Source organism: Mesocricetus auratus, unplaced genomic scaffold (genome assembly GCF_017639785.1).
Source record: "Mesocricetus auratus isolate SY011 unplaced genomic scaffold, BCM_Maur_2.0 Super-Scaffold_100015, whole genome shotgun sequence".
Classification (NCBI taxonomy): domain Eukaryota; kingdom Metazoa; phylum Chordata; class Mammalia; order Rodentia; family Cricetidae; genus Mesocricetus; species Mesocricetus auratus.
The window spans coordinates 49,988,287-50,007,330 of record NW_024429198.1 but is presented as its reverse complement, the minus strand read 5'-3'; the positions used below and the strand labels follow the sequence as shown (position 1 = coordinate 50,007,330).

General features: G+C 36.3%; 1 long non-coding RNA gene across 1 annotated transcript; it reads right to left on the bottom strand.

The window, feature by feature from the left end:
• Window positions 1–14,169: 14,169 nt before the first annotated feature.
• Window positions 14,170–17,666, bottom strand: LOC121144349. Its single transcript, XR_005881701.1, has 2 exons — window positions 17,626–17,666; window positions 14,170–14,861 (listed from the first exon to the last, which is right to left on the bottom strand). It is a non-coding gene; the product is annotated as an uncharacterized LOC121144349 (long non-coding RNA).
• Between the last annotated feature and the right edge of the window lie 1,378 nt (window positions 17,667–19,044).

The following is a 19,044-nucleotide window of genomic DNA, read 5'->3' as shown; positions in this document are numbered from 1 at the left end:
TAGTTTTTTATAATTTAACAGTAAACTTGCAAATGATAAATAAAGCAATGCAAAAATATGTCACTGGATAGATCATATATGCAAAAGATATACTTATTTTTCATAAGTTCATGTATATGTATGTATATTATATGTGTCTTTTTTGCAATTAAATGTAACTAAACTGTAAGTATACCACATAGACATACCAGCTATAATTGAGACAACAGAAAAATGTCTCTCTGATTTGCCTGCTATTTATAGTCCTCTGTGTGTTCTCCATGAAACATTACCTAGTCACATCGGTCCATTAAATTGCATCCTATTATTTCTTAAACTAAGACATCCAAAGTCATGCTGTCAATACGATACAATCTGACTTTTGCAGACTCTTAACCATTCTTAATTTGTAATCTTCACCTTATGCAACCGTGACAGATTTGACCACACTTCCTTTCTTAACTGTCTCTCTTCAGTTGCCATCTCAGATACCACTCAGTTTCTGACAGCTTTCTCCTGAGCGGTATCAGACGAGCTGATGTGAGTATATGTTCTAGCTCATGCAGGCTTGTCAAGGGGTAGAACATCAATAATCTTAAGGGATTCACTTTTCATACTTTGTGGCTGAAGGAGACAATTTCATGATGCTAGTAATTCCTTTATTTTGCTCCCTTACACAGTCATTTGTATCTTGCCTTATGAAAATAAAGATAAATTCCCACTCCCAGAGCTCATCATGGCCTGATGCCCTGAAACACTACAAAGCTATGCAGACTCTAGACTGGTATTGAGGACACGGAAGACACAGAGTAACAGTAATAGTTTTGCCAACCAGGGTATTGCAAGATCTCACTAATGTTTGTTTTCGACAAAAGTGAAAGAAATCAAATGAGTCGCCCTGTAGAATCTTATTAGATGCAGAAACCATCTACCATGACAAATAGCTTGGATATAGAGAATTAAAAGGACCCTGGTCTCTACAGAATTATAACCTCTCAGTATATATACAGAAGAGTTTACAATACCTTTGGACTTCTGTCCTGATGTTAAAGCTAATAGGAATGTATCCATTCATTGCTATCATTGCCATTATTATTATAATCACTGAATTAATAACACAGATAACTCTTTTTCAGTTACTTTATCTTGTTTCTTAGTCACCTTTTCACTCTTGTAACTCCAGTTATTCCCTTCTGAAATAAACAAGAGCCTCTCTTTACTTCCCTTCCTTTCTATCAGGGCTGCAATTTCTCAGGTAGCCACAAGATGTCAGTCTGTCCAGTCTTCTGGGCCCTCTCACTGTCCTCTTAGTGCTGGGTTTGCTTAGAACTCCTTCTCATGAAAGGCCTCACCCTCCCTGGGCAACTGATGGGGCGTGGTTGGTGGGAAGCATGGGAAGATGGGAGGGAGAGGGAACTGGGATTGATATGTAAAATAAGATTGTTTCTAATTTAAATAAAATTTATATATAAAAAATTACAAACTCCTCATTCTGCCCTAGTACCTGTCCATATACTTTAGAACACTTAATGAATAATACACTGACTGACATGAGATGTATTTGTTTCCATTTTTGTTGTCTTGTCTCACTTCAACCAATAATATAAACTTGGAAGACAGGCATGGTGGTATTCTGTAAGATCAACACTCAGGAGGTTGAGAAAGAAGAGTATACTTTAAGTCCATCTATAAGCCTCCTACAGTTTCATAACCTCTTTCTATTCAGATTTATAAAAATGATCCATCTGTATTTATATTATTTATAGATATAGGCATATAATCAAGATTCATGTTACTTATCATCTATACCATCAATATCACCTACATATCAACATATAAAATTTATAGTAGTATTTTATATAATATAAATCATCTATCTCTAAATTTATATCTATATTTTAACCAATACAGATAGCCAGTATACAATAAGAACTAATAAATTATTATGTTTTATTGCAATAGAGAGCATAATTTTTGTACATATGACTTTCACATATAATAAGTACTCAGTCAATATTTATTTAGCAAATAATCAAATAACATTCTGTCAGATAAACAAAGAAGGGATTGATTTTAGGCTCTCAAAATAAAGAAACAAAACATAAAACTCCCCTCCCACAAAAATCAAAACAAAATAAAACAACAATCTAGAAAATAGATAAGAATGAAGAAAACAAATTGCTTTACACTTTGGTCACACAGTGATGGAGTGGGATGTGGGGAGAAGTCTATTTCCTTCTTAGCATATCAGGGTGCATCTTGCTATTTTACAGAAAAATCATGAGACAACGGTTTGATAATATGTAGATTTATCTGCAAGACAGAATAACTGGGTGTTTTCTAGTGTGAGAATTCCCCAGTTGCCTCCAGTACTCCATTTGCACTGAGACAGGTATTTTTTTGTCTTATGGTTTTATTTGTTTATTTTGGTTTTTGTTTGTTTTCTAAATCTGATCCCAAGAAAATGGCATGGGTCTTCTGTTTTAAAGATTCCTTCCTCCACATTTGAAAGAAAAGTATATCAGAGATTTTATGTGATGTGTATGTAAGATCTCCCATCCCATGCCTGGAAGAGACATTTGTCCCTGTGTCCATTTCATTGGTAGGTTTAAGACAGAGAGGGGTGTGTATGTTTACTCTCCCCAGGAAATTCAAATTATGGCTCATGGACTTACTAGGACTAATAGGTCAGCTGAGAAGATGACTCCCTGTTCTTCTCTTCATCATGAAGCTATCATGACTTCCCCACATTTGAGTGTCCCCATCATTCATTTGATGCCATGACACGTGCAAACCCCAAACAGGAAGTCATTCAAGAATTTTCCCACCCTTATTCACAATTAACCTCCACAAAATATGCTGAGAAGTCCTGCTACTCCACACAGTGTGGACCTCACTTCCACTTTGTCATAAAGTCCCTCCCATTTCTGTACTTTGTTGCTGTTTTTCCCCTCTCTCCATCTTTTAAATTCTTTGTCTTCTGGCATTAGGAGCCTGAAACCATGGGGGAAAAGTGTGTATCTTGTCTAGTCTATCTCTCTGGTGGACTTTCTATCTTTTACTAGTCATAGATTTTACAGGATTAAGGGAGCAAGTGATGGGCATTATGTTTACTGACGGGATTGTGTTTGCAATCAAGAAAATCTGAGTCTCTTGGCTGAAATGGATTTCTTTAGCTTAGTGTCCAGGTTATTGAAAGAGGTTGGTCATGGTAGTGGTAGTGGACATTTTCTTTTGTAGCAATGCTACTCTGGATTAGGTACTGATCATCATTTATAATTTGAAATTATTTGTCCTTTGTAATGTTTTACTTTTCTTGAATACTTATATTTTCCCAGAAGCCTTAGTAGAGTGTTGTCCAACTGTATAAACAATCCTTGAATATACAGTGAAAAATGTGGCGTATGGAGAGGTGAAGATCAAGGAGACATTATTTCTTGCAAGAAAATAGTGGGGAAATACAGTAAATAGAATGAATACTGAGTCAAACCAACCATTCATAATCATTCTAAAATGTACTTTTTATAATTATTTTTAAGATTAAGTTGTCTTTGGTAACACAAGGAATGCCACACTTTTTATTCCTAACTTAGGATACTCTAATTCCTTTTTTATGTCAATTCTAAAAGTAGCTACTACATAGTATCAGATTCACTGTGCTATATTGATTGAATTTCAGTATTTTGAGTTTGTTGCAGTTTCCAAAATAATTTTCTCTTTCTATATTTCTAACATTCTGCTATTACTGTCAGTCAAGCAGGGAACTATATTGAAGTTTTGAAATGGTGACTAGATAATTATGATATTCAGTGTCATCCCACATGTCAATAAACAGCCACGTAGTGTTACACTGACGACATCCAACAGAGATCTTATCCTGGGTTAATCAAGGAGCATTTGACTAAAATCAGTTCTGATTTATTCTGATGAACAACTTGTAGTATTGTTCAGAGTTTGGAGTAGTTCTCAGTCTGTAATTTATTCAAAATTTGCACATTTATTGAATATATATTACCACATGCCAATCATGTAGTAGGCTTAAAATTTCCAAAGATACAAAATTACAGTAAGTGTGGTAAGGAAGAATGTTTGTGATTGCTGGGAGATCATTGAAAATGCTATTTGAGTCAAAAAGAAAAAAAAATCACCATTTACCAAGGTCCATATCTTGGTACCCTATTAGAGACCCCAGGTATTTTGATGGGACCATTTCCTTAAACACCTGTCCCTTCTATAAATATTTAAGGGTTCTGAATATAGGTACCAATATGAAATATTAAATAAATAAAATGTCATAGTGTTTTCAAAATCTATAATTTATTATCTATCAATTTCATCAATATTATTTAATTTAGAGGTAAATTTCATTTATTTTTCCAGTTATTTGTTGAGAGGCATACTTATGATTTATTACTACATTATTTGCTAGATATAGGGCCAATAAACTGGACTTGCCCAACTTTCCAGGAGCTTATAACATATACCAGGCAATCATTATTAAACAAGTCATCTGAAAAGAGGCTCTGATTAAAAATTTGTAAAAAAAAATATGTTGACAACATTTCTGTTTGGTCAGTAAAGGTGCTAGATGGTGACCTCCCAGCCTGAGTGCAAAGCACGGAGCTCATACAATGAGAGGAAAAAACTGAGTAAGGTAAGCTGTCATCTGACCTCCACCTGCTTGCTTTGGTATGTGTATACCATCATTCCCCAGAAACAAGCAGATGCAAACATATTAAGTTAAAATATAGAATATATAAGACTTTGTTGACTGGCTAACGATCTATTTCAATTATTAAAATGTCTCACCATATTTGACACTGATGAGCACTTTATGCATATTTGTGTAGTTTATGTAGCCACAATCATGAAAGAAGTTATGCTCTGCCCTCCACTTATCAAATTCTTTGGTTTTTGTTTTGTTTTGTTTTTAACTTTATAATGTACCACTGTTTCATGCGTCCATTGTTGTACTTCAAGTTCAGGAAAACTAATTATTTCCCCTCATTTAACTCTGGTGTGGGATAAATCTCTCATGCTGCACAGGATCTGTGAGCCATAGCTTCCAGTTACCCATTCTAGGATATACTGTACTTTGAAGCTATGATGGTGCTTAGTACATTATATGTATCATATGTGTTGTACTCATTCTTCACTTGTAATGTGTTCCAGTTAGGGTAGATTTATTTGGGGATAAACTAAGAACACATTTAGAAATGTTGATGTCTAATTACATTGAAACTTGAGTGTTTGCTTTTTTTTCAAAGGGTTTCATTTATTTATTTTTAATTATTTGTTTTGCTTTTTGGAGATTGTCATATAATTACACCATTTCCTCTTCTGTTTCCTCCCTCCAAACAATCCTACATATCCTTATATACTCTTTGTTTAATTCATAACCTCTTTTCTCATTCATTGTTGTTACAAATCCACACATGCATAATTCTTTACTTATATACAGTCTTCTCATTACCTATGAGTATATTTTCATGACTGACCAGTTAGCATCTTCCATGAAGGCTACTTCTCCCATTCTTAGAAACATTTAGATGCCTGCAGTTGTTTTGATTATTACTGGGAGACACACATAGTGTCACACATATGGTGGTGGTAAAAAACTGCTCTTTATTTAAAAAAAGACCAACTCAAAAAGAAAGGAATCATGCCTGATACTGGGAACCTAGTCAAATATTTAGGACTAGTGAAGTCATGGATCTTGGGAAAGAACCTAGAACTGCTAGAACTGCTTCCTAAACCATTTTAGTAAGGCAGCACAATCCCCAACTACACGCTAAATACTTTTCTTATACTCACAGATAAGTATAGTCCGCACCCGTCACCAAGGAAATTTCTATTTGCAGCAGATGGAGACCATTAAGGAAAATTTATGTTTATTAGTCTATGTAATGCTTAAGTTGATTTTTCTTAAAGACTACCTTTTAACAACTAATTAGCTAAATTTTTTGGCATCTCAAGCTGTTCTGGAAATCATCACATATCTCAGGATTGTGTGAATTGCAGATTGTCCTACTGAAGCCTCCTATAAGGTAGAAGTACAGGTTGCACAACCATGTTGAGCTTAGAAATGCTTTCTTTACCTCACTTGCCCTGGGGAACAGAAAGGGGAAGGGAATAGGGGGTTGGTGTGGGGCAGGGGCAGGGGAGGAGGGGAAGGAAAGAGGGAACTGGGATTGACATATAAAACAAACTTGTTTCTAGTTTTAAAAAAAAAGTTAAAAAGAAGAAATGCTCTCCTTAAATAACTTTTGTGCTTCTTAGTTTCTTAAGATGAACAAAATACCTGCTAACATGGTACTTACAACACAAAAGAAATAAATGTTTAGTATTAAAATTATCCTTTAACGTAAATGTATAATCATGAAATGCATTAAATATCACTTGTTGAGAAAATAACTGTTAGTCTTATATTTTCAGAGAAAAAAATTGATTTTCCTATATTATCTTTTAGATTGTAGTAATGCTATTTTAGTGTCAGTTCTTCAATGGCAAGTAATGTGGGCTCTTTTCAGACCATATATATACTAAGTTCTCTCTTCCACAGAGAGAATATTTCACATGGAGAGAAAACCTGTGTATTAGAACTTCATCCCTTCTCTGCCACGGTAACCATGCACCTGTTAATACCACAAAAGGATCTTTAGGTTTTCTTCAACAAGGACTTCTACTATGGTTTTAATGAAATTCCAATCACCTTGTGTGGTGACACTCTAAGTTGATCATCACTGTCCAAACATTCCTTTTCCTGCATGTTTGCTTATAGTAATTAGTCTGATTTGATTCAATGCAGGGTAAAATAGCAAACATATGCAAATTAAGTCTAGAGGGAATAGAATCAAGATTAGTGTTCATGCCTGTTTAGGGGCAACTTTTAGCAAACTAGTAAGCACAGTGAATCTACCTGTATCACACTCACTGTGACCTGTACTTCCCCAGCAAACATTATAATTCATTGCTTTCTCCATGATTTGTAAGTGGATTAGAATCATTGCTATTGCACCACCTCTACCAAGTGAATGAAAATTTGTATGTTTCTTGACATCACATTGAGTGCTAATATCACTATGAATATTAATAAGAGCACAATGGTCTTTGTTCAGAACTATATAATAGAACATTTTCCTGACCTATGATCTCCACATGTCTGATCATAGTTGCAATCCTTCTCAGGAACCAATCCTCTCAGAACTAATCAGCTTCACGAATCTGTGGTTTTTTTCTTTTCTAGAATAATAGGTAAGAGTATGCATGATTTGTTTCATTCCTCTTCGATAAATGTTCAAGTGTGAACCTGGGACTTGAAATTGGTAAAGACATCCATTCAAAAGAAACCAATTGTTTTCATTTCTCCCTTCTAATCTGTGTAAGTTACTTGATCTTGGGTGTCTTTTTCAAAAATACCAACAAAATAGACTAAGGTAATATTTGATAAAATTATTTAATTGGATACAGTCAAACTGATAAAGTTGTAAGCAGATGCAGTATTCATAAACTCAAGGAAACATGTGTAAATTATGGTTTAATTCAACATTTTTTTACTTAGTCTTTGATGGCTGACTATTTCATTACTCTTGAGCTGCTAATGAATTTAATTTTCCCTTGATAACATACCCTTAAAATTTATCAAAAACTATGCTGTTCAAAGCTGGTAAAAACTCTCTGAAAATTGGTCATAGTAATGTAACATGCATTTCTATTAGGGTTTCAGATTTTCCAAGCATCTTGAAGTAATCTGAAAAGTACAGTGTTGGTAAATATTGAAGTAGTTGTATGATGAGCTGGACAAATACTGGCCTTCCTCTTTATGGTTCTAGAACAATTACAAAATGATAATGAATTTCCAAGTACACAAATCCTCAAATCTCACTTATCATTACTATGTAAAGATACCTCTATACATGTGTGCGTGTGCACATATATACTTTTTAAAATGTCTCGCTTCCTCTGTTTAGTATCCTGTAGCTTCTGAAATAACATTTCAAGCTGGGGACCAAGTCCTTAAAGAGTCACTTTGTCTCCAGGTTGTGAAGTCAGTATCACACATATTTGAAGAGGTGCTGAAAGACAGAAGCTTAAAATAAAAAGAAGATGGATACTGAACTAGCCTCTTCCTATTTTTGTGAGTTAAGCATGTTTTTCTAAGCCTTCATAACATTTCTGAGGAGCTGACACATAGTGTGAGATTTTAAAAATGTTGATTTTTGCTCCTTAGAAGAGGAAAATAATCCCCCAAATCAAATGGCAAGGTTCCCTTTGTGAAGCTCCAAGAAGCAGTGAATTCCACAATTAGTCTCAAATGAAATAAGCTTCATCACTTTCCTTGCTTCTTCCCTGGTGACAATTGACACAATGCCAGATCTTACAGGAACACAGTAGGCATTTGCAAAAACTGGTGTCAGCTCAATTCTAAGGAACCATGCCTTTGAAAATTGCAATGAATTTGAATCAGAGAAACCAAGGCTTAACTTATAAGCTTCACAATTTTAATATGTGAGTCTATCTCCATGCTGTAGCTGGGAATCCAGCATGGGACTGATCAAGATCCCCTGAACGTGGGTGTCAGTGAGGAGGCCTAGGTAATCTATTTGACCTTGGGTAGTAGATCAGTATTTATCCCGGGCACACAAATGGACTTTGGGTGCCCATCCAACAATGAGAGATGCACTCTCACCCTGCACTCTTGGGGGAAGGTCTAGGCCCTGCCCTGGATGAAATGACAGACTATGGACACTCCCCACAGAGGGCCTCACCCTCCCTGAGGAAATGAGGGGATATTGGAGGGGTTGGTGGGAGGGTGTGGGAGGAGGGGAGGGAAAAAGAGAAGGACCTGGAATTGACATGTGAAACAACCTTGTTTCTAATTTAAATTAAGAAAAATGTCTCCTAAAAAATAGAACACTGATAAATTACTCATAAGGAGTAATAAGAAAATGTTAAGCTGTGCAGTCTACTGCTAATTATTTAATATTTTCTGAAACACAGTACTTACTTATCATCTTAATATTAATGTAGATCATGCTCCTAATCTTAGGCTAAGAGATTCACAAGAATCAGCAGCCACTCCATTTGCATTTTCCTGGTAATTATTCCAAACTTTATAAAAGACACACACAGATGTGTTAATGGGACAAACATGTAAAATTCCCTTCTCACGTCATATAATTCAGATGACTTTTTTCTTCTTTTCTTTTAGCAGCTTTTCTCAAATACTTTTGACTACTACTATGGGGCCTTCAGACTCCCTTCTCTCTTTTGAGTTTCCATGCTTCTCTGCTTTTGTGGCACCTCTGCTTTATTGGAACGGATGATGAAATGTCATCCATGATGTCATCCAGTAACACCCTTGTAACATTACTGGACTATAGTCTAGCTTCCCCACTGAAAGCTTTATCCTTGAAGTAGCTCCATCAATATTGCATAATTTAAGGCCTATTAATTAGAACTTGGTGGAATTCTAATCAATAGGACACCAATATTTTGGCATAGAATATTGCATTTACAACAGGTGGTACATACTGAGATAGCAGTAATTGTATTTGTAAAGTGTTCTTGAAAGATACTTTGGCATGCAGATTCAACAGTTACGGGATTTCCAAATCAAACAACTGTAGAGATGCTCAGTGCTTAAGAATAAACACTGCTCTTGCAAAAGGAACATGGTTAGGTTTGCAGCATCCAATTACGGCAGCTCACATCTGCCTGTAACTCTAATTCCAGAGAACTGATGTCATCTTCTTCTCCAAATGGGCACTTGTACGTATGTGCATATACACAAAATTAAAAAGATCCTAAAAGTTTAAAAAATTTTCAAATCTAATACTCACTCTTATTGCATAATTCTTTTAAATAAACTTGACTATATGTATAAGTTGTCAGAAAGAGCCTTTACAATCCTGAAATAAAAAATATAGGCTAACTAAAAAACATCTTAAAATTATATGTAATGTCTGTGATATAAAAGCAAATGTAAAATTAATCTGAAATACAATGCAGCATTTTAATATAAATTCCTTGAGTGTGACTAAACAAGAAAATGCAATAAGAGATATTTGAAATGTTTCATAGCTCATGTGTTGTCTTAAAATCAGAAGCTGTCTCTTCTATGAAATTAGAGAACAATAAGTAATAGTAGTAGTCAATAAATGAGACATATTTTGTTCTTTTGTTTAATACCAGATAATAAATAAAGATATAAATTTTCTTGGCATAGGCTAACATATTAAGGAGAATTAGACTATGGAAGTTAAGAAAATATTATCAATAACATAGACTAGACAGGATAATTTCAAATTAATTCCTTGTGTTTATACATGAGACTAGGGTTTACCAAAGGTTTGTAGAACTCAAATTCAATCTTCTTATTTACAGTTTTAAAGAAATATGACAAGTTGCTGTATCAAAGTGTTGAGCATAATGGCTAAAACGCATTAGAGTTTGCTTTTTTCTATTCAGCGTTCAGACAAGCAACTCATGGTAAATGTAAAGGCTCAGCTCGTGTCATGCCATGATACAGTGTGGTCATCAATTGCCAGCACCATCAGATTTAAACGCACGGCTGCTAAAACTAGGAAGGAACCACTGGACCAACATTAACAAGAAGAAGCAGAAATCTCAGAGACAAAATCCAACCTACACATTTACACTGAGGAAATGATTCAGTTTATATAAGTTACAAAGGTCTTAGGGTCCAGAAAGAACTAGATAGAAATCTAACAGGAGACAAATGACAATGGCAGAGGTGCTTTAGAGTACATAGATTAAACATAGGAGAGTCAGCATGGAAAGCAAGTGAAAGTCTTTACATAAAAAAACTTTCTTGATATTTTTATAATATGTAACATATTTCACTAAATCGTCTTTATTAAATATTTCAATAAGATCTTTGCATTTCAGATGTTCCAGCTAATTTAATACCATTTAAATATTCCATTGTTAAACAATTAAGAGACCTCCCATTTCTTTCTTATGTATTTGTAATTGGCTTTCAGCCTTTTGGTCACAACACTACTTCAGAAAGAGACTTGTTTAAATTGAAAACATTATTATACTAAATTAATTTCCTTCCAAGGAGTCGGTATGCAAGTTTCAATTCTGTCCAAAATCTATCATAATTGGGTGCATTAAATAATGCTCTGTTTCAAAGTCATTTTAAAATAACATTGTCTGAATTGCTGGCTAATGTGCTTCATATCCATTTCAAATGGATTAATCATCCAAACTGATATTACATGTTCATACAGATTTTATATTTAAACATTATACTTTTTAAGTAGTACATGGGTAGGATAAATGTCTTTCCTTTTTGTGTTATTTGTGAACTCATCTTTTTATAGCTGCAGCAAATATAGAAGCTTATTTGGCAAGAAAGTTTTTTAAATATGATTATTGTTCAATTTTTTGATACTTTGTTTACTTTTTTCATCTCTACAAACACATCATTTTTTCATTTCAAATAGACATTAAGAACAAGAGTCATCATTTCATAACATTTCAATTTAATTTGTTTTATACGATTAACTGAAACAATCTCCATTAGAAATAACAACATCTAAGGACCATTTTGTAATGAATTATTTATTATGCCCTTATTATCTTTTCACAGTTTAAGGAATGTTTCCACCATTCAATAGGCTACATTAATCATGGCTATCACTGGCAACAATTTTTAGTTAGTTTGTGATGTCTTTAACTAAAACCACTGGCGGTTAACTGAGATTAATGAATATTGAAACAAACACTAAACGTTTGTTTAATGTGTCTTTAAAACCTCTTTGGTGATTCTCCATACTTAGTGATACATCTGTTGAAAAGTAAATAATATTGGAGGCAGGACTTTTTATATCAACTGATATATTAAGGGTATAAAAGTTATTGTCTGCTTTATAATCACTGCTAGTGTTTCAGTTCATATCCTCTAAGAAGCAGATGTGAAAACAGTACTATACACGCAGAAAATGTGTTAGAAAAGTAACTGTGAATACTAAAAGAGGATCATAATACAAGGACTGTCACCTTGAGAGCAGGGTGCAAGGGAGGGGCTTGAGGGAAGGTAGCTGGGAGGTGCTGGAGGGAGTGAGACAGAGGTGGGAGTGATGTATTTCTATCTGAATAAAAAACATTAAGATGCAAAAACAAAGAAACATGGGGACTGCCATTCAAACACAATGACTCTTACAGCTGTGAAAGAGGGAGGCAAACATTAAATTCTAAAGCTTAAAATACACCAGAGTACAGATCTGAAAGCCCCTGGGAGATCCTTGCTGAAGCCATCTGCAGTGGAGTCTTGACCATCAGAACAACTGTGGTAGTGCCTTGGTTATGGTCTGTCATTAACAGACTCCCTTGCTAGTTCATGACACGAGCGTGAATTCAGTGGAGGATGACAGCAGATAGACACAGCTGAGGCCCAGAACATGAACTGCCTGTAGGAGACTGCTCATACCATAGTCATTCTGAAAACCATGTTTTCTCCGTGGCTTTTAAAAACAATATTATGCATATCTTCCAGTTGTTTTTATGGAGGACATTTTAATTCACTTCTAAATGGTCCTCTTTCCTTTGTGTCAGCACTGTTCACTAAGTAAGATGTGAAAGCCGTACAAGGTTCTTTTGTTGAATTAGAGTATCAAGGAATTCAGGTTTACACAGGTACTGGGACATCCTTCAATTTTAAATGGAAATCGTGACATGTTATAAAACATGTATAAAAATAAATGGTATTATGATATGGAAAATAAGTCAGCCACAGGGAAAAAAAAAGAATACTGTATCATTTCATTTGTCAAAGTACATTTTTAAGAATGAAACTCAGACCAATAGGATAAAAACACAGATTAATGGTTTACCAGGATTGAGATAGAGATGTGGAAACAAGTCAAAAGATACGAATATTAAATTATGTAAAGTGAAAAGTTATTGAAAGCTAATTTACAATAAGTCTATAATTAATAATATGTTTTTGCTAACAAGTTGGGTTATATATATTCTTATAACACCAAAGAAAATGGAAGCAAGAGGGAAAAAGGGGAAAGAAAGCACGCGGTGGAGGGTGCGCTAACTAGCTCTGCTCTTTATGATAAGTTGTGCAGTTGTCAAACAAGCATTCCAAACCATCTTAAACACATGAAACAAAAAAATCCCTCAGGTGGAGCAAAGGTCATTCATCCATGTATCAGAAAAAATAAATATTGCGAAGTATCTCCCAGCTGTGACTGCTTTATTCCAATTCCCGGCAATACTCTTTACTCATGGTGATAGCCCAATGGCTGTCACATAGTTACACATACCCAAACACAGCATTCTGCGGCCAGAGTCCCATGAACTACCCAGCCTTGCCCACATTAGAAAACATGGGAGTGCTGTCACCAGGCTTCCTCTTCTTCTCTGTCCCAGAGCACTCGCTTTCCTTGTCAAGTATCTGTGCATCGTAGTTTTGCACACCTGTTTTTGAGGGGTAATTTCCTCATTGCCCTATCAGATGCTTGACCTGGGTGTGTTTCCAGTTTGTTATCTGTACAGTTGGTGAGAGATTGAATGCTCAGCATGTGCCAGGACCCAGGAATTTCAAATTCAGAAGATCCACTCAGAGACTGGTCCTGGGAGAACAGTCTCTGAGCTCCAGGCACTTTTCAAATCTTCTCAGGGGAACATTTCTAGGATCTGTAGAATTGACTTTTGGGCCTCTTGCATGTCATGCCATTACTTGTTATAGAGTGAACAATTATTTCATTGTGGTAATTTCCACAATTCCAGGGGTCAGGAATATGTTCTCTTCCTGCCTCCATCATCTTACTTATAGATGAGGAAGATAAATTCATTGCACAGGGTTGCTTAGACACAGCCATTGACATACACATGACATTCCAGTACTTGGGAGGCTGAGGCAAGGGGTCAAGTGTCAAGATCAGCTTTAGGATCACAGAGTTTGAAGTCAGCCTTAGCTACAATGACAATTGTAATACTTGTGCTGCTAGAGAGATGGCTCAGCTGTTAAGAGCATTAGCCACTCTTACAGTGGACTGAGGTTCAATTCTCAGGCCTCACGTGGCAGTTGACAAACATCTGTAATTCTAGTTTCAGGAGATCAGGTGTCCTATTATGCCTTTTTTGTGTACTAAGCTCCCACATGACACAGAGACATATGTGAAGATAAAATATCTATACAAATAAAAGAAGTTTTAAAGTAATACTTTACTTCTTGATCAATGAGAACAGTTGAATAAAATTAATTGCAATGAATTATGACAATGTATTTTATAGAGGAACTGTTTTTCTATCATCTTAAAGTGCCTCTACTAAATGCTTCACGGGTAATGAGTGATCCATACCAGCAAGTGTCAGTCATCTGTGGATGGCTCATAGCAGTTCTTTCAACTTGAAAACATGCTTAGTGTTTTCTGATAATCATTATGGGACACTAATGACGTTGGGGAGAAGTATAGAAGTATGGAGTTTTCTTTAAATGCACTGAGAAGAATAGCATATTCACTTGCACATACTTTTTTTGGATGAGATCTAATTCCATGCACATGTGTGTGCATGTGGGAACTTCCCAGAACATGAAAAAAATGGAGAAGAGCCTTTTGCACATATAACTTTCCTCCCATGTAGCTTCTGACAGTAGTCTTTTCTTTTGATTCCAAAATTACAAGGACTTTTCTCCATTACTCCAAACTGGGAATACGGACATTAGAGCTGCACTTGAGCTGTAGAATATTGTATCTTTAAGTGAGGACTAATGTCCTTTGTAACTTTCCCTGCTGGAGAACTTGTTAAAATTGCAGATGTGGACTTCCAGCTGACTAACTGGAGCAGCTCCTTCAGGGCATGTTGTGTAGCTCTTCCTTTCCAATTGAAAATTGCTCCTGTGGGGAGAGGGAAATTCAGAAACTCAAAGACTAAAGTGTTAAGTGAAGCTTTTTCTTTTGCTAGCCGCTTTGGTTTACCCCCGCCAGTCGCCTGGGCTCTGCCGCTCCAGCCTGGTTCTAGAGCCGCATCAGTCCCAAATAAACACACAGGAGGCTATATTCATTATGAAGCTGTTGGCCTTGCTTGTTTCTAACTGGCTAGCTCTGACTTAAGTAATTACCCCATAATTGTTAATCTAAGTATGTCTCTTACCGGAGAGGTTTCCAGGCTTCCTACCCCAATGGCGGTTACATCTCGAACTCTCTTGTCTTTCTCTTTCCCAGAATCCTCCTCGACTCCTAGTCCCTCCTATCTAGGTTTTCTATAGGCTCAACAGTACTTTATTGACAAATAACAGGACTTCCCCAATATCTCCTCTTTTCTGTTTAAACAAAAGAAAGGTCTTAATTTTAACATAGTCAAATTGTATATAACAGAACCGTTATCAAATAAGAACATAGTTACAATATTTTAGCAAGATTTAAAGAAAATATCCATCCCATCCTTGTGAGTCCAAAGTCCTATATGTAGCTTATCTTTTATCATAACTAAGGAAAACTATAATTATAAGTATCTGTCTTCAACTCCATCAAAGACCACAGAAGGATAATATATAAACACTAGGATTGACAGAGACATCTTACTGCCTGGACAGTCACCCGAAGTTCCTCTGTAATGTTGGGGCATCCATCTTCAGCCCATAGGCCACAATGTGTCTGGAACACTTCTCAGCAAAGCAGGAAATTTCAAACTGTCCATCTGTGCTGGCAGTCTGTCAGTCATTTTTCTTTGTCCTGCAGAAAGTCTTGTAGACTCTTCATCAAGCAGGAACCCTGTAAGACTGAGTTCACTAGTCACTTTCCTGTGGGTCCTGCATGTCCAGATGATACAACAACAGTCAAACAATCTAGGCAAGAGCAGTTTCTTGCCCAAATGGCTAATCTTGCCATGTTGAAAGCAAACTTTATAACGAGTTTCTTCGATGCCCATCTTCCTCTCAGACGTAATTGGTGCTGCCAGGAGCAGACATTTCTCATTGTCAAGACAAACCCTAAACCATTTTAAATGCCATGTTCTGAAGGTCTTTGAGAGGTTTGAAGACTGTCCATCTCAAATATATTTCTGTATATCTAGAAACCTAACTTATGTAACTAGAAATTCTATTATAAGTAACTATCTATAGTCTGTATTCAATTATGCATTGCGTTGTAAAAGATCAGTATAAGCACAATACTTAATCAATATTAAGCATCATAAAATTGACCTTGATTTTGTCTCAATAAATGAAAAACAATACCCATACCATAATTCCCCTTTTTACCATTAAAAAAGATTGGCTGTGATCATTAGCCAATTATAAACAACCCCATTTAAATGAAAACAAAGATTTATAAACAAGATGGGAATTAGGACGTCGCTCATTCCAAACTGCTTCCTGCTGGAAGGGGGCGCTGTTTATACCATGGGGATCATGACAAAACTCAGAAACCTGTATAAGTCCATATTTTCGGGGTCTGTAAGACTGCATCATCTTCGCTGTTTCGATTGTTGGAACACCTGGTCCACTGCTTCCGGGGGTCTTGGTTCGTCAAACCACAAAAGCCTGGAAGGAATCCTTAGCTTTTCATTTTCTGTAGAAACATAAATAAAAACTCCTTTTCCAAGTAACATATCCTTACACTTAAATTTTGAAGTCAAGGCATTTTTAAAAGATAGAAGTTGGATTAATTCAGCAGCATTTATAATCAAGTGTACTTTAGCAGCAGTTCCTTCCTGAGCAAGCAAAAAACTGAAAAACATAATAGCGTACAGTATCCAGACTCTCTGTGTATTTTCCATCTTTACGTGGCTTATTTATTTATTTATTATTACTTTATTTATTTTACTTTTATTTATTTTTCTCTGAGACAGGGTTTCTTTGGAAACCTGCCTGCCTCTGCCTCTGGAGCAAACCTACCGGCGTGCGCCACCACAACGCCGGCTTTTGTATTTATTTACCACTTTGCCATTTCATTTTCTCTATCAATCTCCCATATATTTTTAAACACACTGTAAACCTTTAGAGGTTTTTCTTTATCCAAGTCTGACTTTACTGTAAATCTTTACGTTTTTCTGGCCACGTGTCTTATCTGTAAAACCGCGGCTGTTTTAAACTGCCGTTTCAAGATGGCGGGCGTAAGCATGACTCCAGCTTACCGCCTCAGTCCATGCTGACATCCAGCAAAAGCTGCCACTTCCAGCTGTATGTACACGCCTTTTAATTGTTAGCAGAGTCTCTTAAAACAACCTTGCTGGTTTCTTTTTTTTTTCTTTTTATGCCAAGTCAGGAAGACTCCGGTAAGCGAGCCACGTGAATCTCGGCTTGTCGCTAGCAAAACAGAGCACACCTGAGAAAATGCTGCTACCAAAATCTATGCTTCTCTCCGTTCTTCTGTTTCTAAAATTCCTTTAAAGCTTTTGTTGTTTTGCGTGGAAATTCAATCCCACTCCTGACAACCATTATGTTACGAGAAGCTTTTTCTTTTGCTAGCCGCTTTGGTTTATCCCCCCGCCAGTCGCCTGGGCTCTGCCGCTCCAGCCTGGTTCTAGAGCCTCATCAGTCCCAAATAAACACACAGGAGGCTATATTCATTATGAAGCTGTTGGCCTTGCTTGTTTCTAACTGGCTAGCTCTGACTTAAGTAATTACCCCATAATTGTTAATCTAAGTATGTCTCTTACCGGAGAGGTTTCCAGGCTTCCTACCCCAATGGCGGTTACATCTGGAACTCTCTTATGCTAATAAAGCACTGTCTGGCCAATAGGAATCTAGATAGGTGGGGCTAGGAGTCGAGGAGGATTCTGGGAAGGGGAAACACAAGAGAGTTCGAGATGTAACCGCCATTGGGGTAGGAAGCCTGGAACCTCCCCGGTAAGAAACATACTTAGATTAACAATTATGGGGTAATTACTTAAGGCAGAGCTAGCCAGTAAGAGACAAACAAGGCCAACAGCTTCATAATTCATATAGCCTCCTGTGTGTTTACTTGGGACTGATAACGGCTCTAGAACCAGGCTGGCAGGAAAGCGGCTCTGAAACCAGGCGGGCAGAAAGGCTTCTCTCAAAGAAAAAGCTTCTCTTAACATAAAGGAACTCAAAAACTCAGAAAGCTCATCAAATTTACCAGTCTCAGAAAATTCAAAAAACGTTATGCTATTCTCAAGGCTACTTGCCAAGTTATCAACACTATTTATCATACAGAGAAGACTCCTTCCAGCAGAACTATTTGCATATTGGGCAGGTTTTCTGAGTTGAGAAGCTTTATGAAGCTGGCTTCAAGGGGATAATGGGCTTTTAAGTCATTCTTGGTCCTATGAGTTGTCTCAAGATAGACTTGACAGGGATTGCTTCTTGGGTCTGTCTGTCATCATTTCTTAATTGGTAAGTTGGTAAGTAGACATTTATTTAAGCTTCCCCAGGAAAAACTTGTGCAACGGGGGTCTGATTCTTTTTCTAAAAATGTAATTTCTTTCCATTATTTTGAGTTGTCTGTAATTACATGTGTCTTTATGTGGGTATGTGTGCATGAGTGCAGGCATCCAAGGAGGCTAATTACATCAGATGTCCTTGCAGCCGAAATTATAAGCAGCTGTGAGCTACATGACCTGGGTACTAGAAGACCCAGGTTCTGAGCAAGGTTATACTCTCTTAACAACTGAGCCATCATTATGGTGCCAAATTTCATTTCTAATCAAGTAAACTGAGTGGGTGTCAGATGAATTTAAATTACTGCCATAGACTCAAAAGTGGCATTTTATCTGAGTCATCCTTGACTAACAAATCCACCTTTGCAATGACTGTTACTTGATTTTTCTTTAATATGGACATGTTGAACAAATTCTTAGTGAAGTAAATCCAAAACTCACATTGGTTCTTTCTGGTGGTACTTCATGAACCTCTTTTCCGAATGACTTTGCAATCTTTCAGATCGCCAAAGGCTTATGCATTAGTTATTGGTATTAATAGCTGCTGTCTTAGCAACTATGTCCCTTCCTACCCAAATCACAATTTTTTGAATCATATGGCTATGGTGAGTAGTAATTAAATTTGAGATCTGTAGTAAGCTGGCTTCTATTAAGGGAAACTTTTATTTTTGCCAA